The following is a 5,697-nucleotide window of genomic DNA, read 5'->3' as shown; positions in this document are numbered from 1 at the left end:
CCCCCCACAGCAATACGCACTGCCGCATGCCGGGAGACGTAGTCCTCCAGCATCGGGATGCTGGCCGGGCGCTTTGTTCTCCGCAGCATGCCGGGAGACGTAGTCTTCCGGCGCCTGACCGCGGCGGAACAACTGACGTGTTGTTCCGCGCGGCATGCCGGGAAACGTAGTCTTCAGTAACCGGGCTTCCGGTCGGCCATGTTGTTCCGCGCGGCATGCCGGGAGATGACGTTTTCTGGCACTCGGCTTGCGGCGGGCTGTGCTGCCCTGGGCACCCTGCTGGAGATGCGCCCCGGAGCCTTCTTTCGCCTGCCTAATACTTTTAGGACCCCATCCTGCATCTCTTATTCTGTGTCAGAGATGTCTGTCTTCTCTTATCAAGGGACACTAAACTTTAGATGATACGAAACTTCCAATGACCTCAAATGCTTTTAACAGCTTAAAATAAAGGTTTGCATTTGCTAGAGTGAAAACAAGCTTAAATTACCTACCTGTTTCTATCATTGCTGTAATACATACAGTCTTTCATACTATCAGTCTATTTCCCTTTTCTGTGCTTTGTATACTTAAACCTAAGGCAGAGCAGAAGACTGACTTCTGCCCAGCCGTCGTGATGCGTTTTGCAGGTGCTCCCCTCCCCTTCCTCAGGAGGTTGTGTGTGGGGCAGTAGGTGCGGCTTAGTGGTATATCGACCTCGGGTCTCACCCCAGGCATCTCCTTCTGCTTCTGGCTTCCAATGAGGTTAGAGGGCTGGGCTTGGGTTTTGTTGTTGCTAGCGGTCTTCGAGCTAGTCAAGATATCTGGGAAGATATGTTTTCAAGATCAGGGAAGCAGAGGGTCCTGTCTGAGGTAAGAGCAACAGGATGTGTCAAGGCTAAGCTGTGGACATAGCACAAAGTGTGTTTATAGGATGCATTGTTTTCTCAGGTCAGTAAGTGAATAAAGGGTGTTTGGGGTGGAAGCTGCTACAACGACTTTTTTTTTTTACAAATGTTGATGATATTTTTTGAAATTCAGAGGTTACTGTAGAAAGAATGTTGTTTTCTTACTGATTCTGTTGTTGCCCTGATGAAAGCACGGATCGTCATCTTCTACAGGATTTATGGCAAGAGGACGTAGTGGGGGTCAGCACAAGTATGTTCTCTGCACTTGCATGCAAAGTTCCTTTGCACGCTAAGGAAGTGGTGGATGTACAGAGCATTGTCTCTTTTCGGGCACGGGATGGCTAAGTGTCTTTCCAGATTGCTTGCAAGGTGCATTTCTGTCCCTAGAGCCTTTGGTAACTGCCCCCTTTTTAGGTAAGAACTATGTAGCATTCATCTAATACATGCACATGCAGAGGAGCCTGGATACTTTATGGGAAGAGAAGTTATGGCTCAGAAAACTGTAGGGAGATAGGGTGGCTTAGGTGCAAGTATCGGAAATATTGTGGGAATGCTAGGTTGCAGAAATCTCATGGGCCAAAGAAGTAGGATAGGTCACACAAAGGGGGCCAGCCCCCCCCCCCCCCCGGATAACCTTCCATCTGAATGTCACAGTCATTGTTTCTTAGAGGCATTGACTAGGCACTTATTTCCAAGCGCAGGTTTGTCACTGTCTTCCCTGGAATTTATTGTAGAAGAGAATGCATATTATTTGTGCTCATAAGAATCTCCAGCCACTGTTTTCTCCTTTATCACAGTCCCGGGCACACAAGCTTTTTCTATTATTCCAGTTCTGCTTTTTTCCTTAAGTGTCCGATGAGGTTTGCTCTAGTATCAGTCATGGCAGTTACATTCTCTTATTGTGATCTTAGCACCAGTTTCTGTACTTGTAAGGTGTCCATTTTAGATGTTCAAGTCACCACGTCACACCATCGTGGTTCTTCCATCGGCTGACCACCTCCGCAGTTCCCCAAGGAGCTTCATAGGTAATCAGTCTCAGGCATCTCATGCCACTTCTGCAGCGGACCTCTCGTCCTCCCACCTTCATCTGTTAGGCAGTCTCGGTTGCTGCATGGTGCGGTATCCTGTCTTTTTGAGCATTCTGGGCTTTTCCTGTTTTCTGCTTTTTAGTTTGAATTTTTTTTTGCTGGATTTCTTTTGTTTACTCCTGCAGGTAAAGTCAGGTCTTCTTTTGACATCAAGGTCCCCGTGGCTCTCTTTCATCTTTTTTTGCCAGGTATCCTCACCAGCGTTTTCCCACGATGGGAGCAGCAGAGAAAGGAACACAGTCCTTGGGGCTCTGGGGCATCTGGGGAGGTGGCGTCAGGTTTCCTCCTGTCTTTGCAGGGCTGACCCTGAGGAAGTCCGGTACGTGGGTTGATTGTGTGAGTATATATGATGTGAGCACACTAATCCATTTCAGAGTGTGTCAGAGGGTAAAGTTTTTGTTTTGTTTGGTGTAATGTTGTTCTGTTTTGTGCACTTACTGAAGCTGGCTTCCTCCCACACAAAACTTACATCTATCTGACTGTTTTTGGGATAAAGTGGGATACACACATGTTTTTAGGTCATATCTTCTTTGCCAGGTGTTTTGAACTAATTGTATCTGATTTTCCCAGTGGCTCACAAAGGGTTCAGGGCACCCTGATGGCAGGTGCTGTCGCCAAAAGGCAAAGCAGGGTCATAGCAGAGTTTTTGATTTACGGGGATGGGCTCAGTCATCTCCTGCACAAACAACTTCTGTTATGTAGTGATCGGGATGGTAGCTTTCTTTTGATTTCTTGAAGAACAAGAGGATGATGGAGCACGTTACAAGAGCATAATCATTTTTTCTTCCTTTAGCAGTATAGGCACCCAAGGGCCAGCCCGCATTCAAGGTATATCTGTCAACCGGCAGCAGAGGAAGGAAGCATCTTTTGGCAGCCAAGGTGATGAAGCAGAGTCCTTAATTGTTCTGTTTGATTTTCATCATGGGGATGCCCGGTCACGGGAGGTGGGGGCATTTGGACATGCAAATATGGTCCTGGATGGGAGAGCTGTCTATTAAGTTCAAGGCTGCGAGGCATATCATGGACACCACTGGACAGGCATTAGAACCTGGTGCCCAGGTCAGACTGACTGTGAGAGACTGAAAGAGTTAATGTCTCAAACATTGTGGCGAGGCAAGGCGCTATTTGCATGGCGACGGCAGGTCGGCGAGCATGGGGTGGGGGAGAGCGGGAGCAGGACGTGCGGGATGTGGAGAGCGTGCCAGAGGACGCGCGGTTCCAGGTTCCGCCAGACCTTACCATATATGGGCAGAGGTCACACAGAGTTGATCCGAGGAAGGGGCTTGCAACCGCCCGAGAGACCCCTCGCGACCACCCCCGTCCCCCAGTGCCTGCGCAGAAGGTTGAGATCTTTCTAGAACAAGAACCGTGTAAGTCCTGAAGGGGCGTACCTGGAGGCGGGGATTAGCCAATAAAAGACACGTCCTCCAGGGAACCACGTGCACGCCCACCACTGGAGGATTGTTATGTCTGTCATCGTCATTGCGGGATCCAAGGGTTTCTTTCTGTTTCCTCCTCTCTCTTCCTTTCCTTTTCTCGCTTCTCTCTTCCTCTGCTCTTCCAGTATATGCAAGTTTGGGATAAATTGTGACAGGTTGCCCGGAAATTGCCAAATCACCTCTGTTCGTTTGTTGAGCTCGCCAGTTCGTTAAGTTTGTCCGTTTGTGGAATTCGCCAGTTAATAAAGTTGCTGGCCAGCCTGTTCCTCTGAGTCATTGTCGTGACTCTACCGACCACGTGGCTCTGTCGAGCAGAGATTGGCTTTTGTCGGTACCAGAAGTGGGATAGACCATTCCTCTGAGTCATTGTCGTGACTCTACCGACCACGCGGCTCTGCCGAGCAGAGATTGGCTTTTGTCAGTACACAAACAGTCGGGGAATTGAAAAGATTCACCCCTCTCGCAACCCACCGAGTGGGATGAGACGCTGACCTGGCAGAACCATCCTGCCATCTGAAGTAATGCATACTTCTGTACTGAGTTTTTAATAGCTCGGTCCACATCACCTTCGGCTTTTCCTCATTGAGCTTGCATTTTTGACAAGAAGCAGTGCTCATCGAGCATTTGGGTCTGAGGGGTCTTCATTAGACTTTTGGCACCGGTCTCCATTAAATTTTGTGACCATCAAGTCATATTCAGCATCTGTCTGCACTCAGGTCTGCTGTAACTCCTATACAGTTGTGGCTTAGAACTTCTTAGCACGGTGTTCTCTAATAATAGCATTCTGTATGCGAGCGGCTTCTGGCAGCCCGGTCTTGTGTCCCGTTTATGTCGGCACTCTTGTTCAAGAACGCTGTTTACTAAGGGGTTCTCCTTGCTGCAGTTCATGGAGTCATTTAGGAGTTATTTATCCATAAAGGAAAAGTCTGTCATCATGCCAGCCACAGACCCTAGCTACCCATACCTGCTTCGGCATTCGCAGGCCTGAGTTTTTCAGCTCTGTCTATCTCCCCCCATATTTGAGTCATCTGGCAATAACTGTCATTTTTGTGTGTTGATGAGTGGTTTGACTTATTCTTGCAGTTTAAGTATAGGTCTAGGCTAAGCAGGATGGACAAGTGAGGCATGAGAGTGAAGGCAAGCGGATGGCACCGTGGGGGGTGAGGTCGATAGCTTGAGTTTTGTGCTTTTGGGGTCTCTTTGTGTTGCCCGAGTATGTATGTCAGTCAGTGGGATTTGTTAGTCTGTTTTGCACGGCAGGCTCTCTCCATCAGAAAGCAGTATATATAACATCTGTGTGCCTCTGTGTTTTCTCCGAGGTGAGCGCAGCATCAAAGGTTTTGGTATCTGGGACATTGGAGATGGACTGACTATATGAACGGGTGCCTGACATGGAGACTGACCCCAGAGGCATGGCACGGGAGGCAGGCAGAAAGGGTGAGTCTGGAGTGTGGCTACCTGGGTGGGGGAAAGAAGAGGGAAAGGTGTATACTTTTCATGGGTACTACTGTTTTTCTTGGACTCTCTGATGTAACTGTCTCAGCATGGTGGATTGGAGCACAAAGCACAGGTCAACAAGGTTAGCGGAGCAAAGAAGTCGGAATGGGAACGGTTTTCTGTTTGTTAGGGTGTTTGTTAGCATACAGGTGACTTGTTTTATTTTGTTCCTGCAGATGCAGAGCAGGGAGTTAGACACTGAAGGGAGATGGCAAGCAGAGCACCAAGGAGGTCAGTCAGCACACAACAACGGAGGGAATAGTTCCATTGTTGGTGTCTATATGACCAGTTAACACCCTGTTTTGAAGGTGTGAAACAACTCACAAAACCATGTGTGAAGCAGGATGTCCGCCCCTGAGCGTGTGCAACACCAAAAGGTGCAACACCAAAACATAGTGGCAGTTATTTTTGAGCCATCATGTTGTTTGCGAGCAGGCGACCGCTTCAAGGCACAACAATGGCTTTGCCTCTCTGGTTCTCTAGGTGCCATGGAAGATGCTGGCCACAACATCCGGTGTTAGACAGGGAGTGGAGCGGGTGAGCAGAATGCCACAGCACTTCCGAAGAGTCCATCATTGCAGAAGAGGTCAGCGTTGATTGGTGTGAAACTGACTGATGGCACTCCATTTGCAGATGACAAAGAGGAACTGGGTGATCACAGCAACATCCTAGTTAGCCTACTCAGCCTTCATTGAGGATGGACTCTGACCCTCAGCCCCCTCAAAGCTAAGTTGAGGGGCCCATGCTATCTTTGTGTGGGGTGGCAGGGAGGGGTTTTAAATTCAGCAT

At 48.8% G+C, this 5,697-nt stretch overlaps 1 long non-coding RNA gene across 2 annotated transcripts; it reads left to right on the top strand.

Annotated features, from left to right (window-relative positions):
• The first annotated feature begins 2,165 nt into the window (after positions 1–2,165).
• LOC142417486 (uncharacterized) lies at positions 2,166–5,494 on the top strand. Of its 2 annotated transcripts, none has more exons than XR_012778031.1 (5): positions 2,166–2,291; positions 2,766–2,851; positions 5,085–5,139; positions 5,217–5,285; positions 5,392–5,494. It is a non-coding gene; the product is annotated as an uncharacterized LOC142417486 (long non-coding RNA). The 2 variants fall into 2 exon arrangements; XR_012778032.1 differs by having other exon boundaries at positions 2,166–2,308; positions 2,769–2,851.
• Positions 5,495–5,697: the final 203 nt, after the last annotated feature.

Source organism: Mycteria americana, chromosome 15 (genome assembly GCF_035582795.1).
Source record: "Mycteria americana isolate JAX WOST 10 ecotype Jacksonville Zoo and Gardens chromosome 15, USCA_MyAme_1.0, whole genome shotgun sequence".
NCBI lineage: Eukaryota > Metazoa > Chordata > Aves > Ciconiiformes > Ciconiidae > Mycteria > Mycteria americana.
This window is presented reverse-complemented; position numbering and strand designations above follow the sequence as displayed.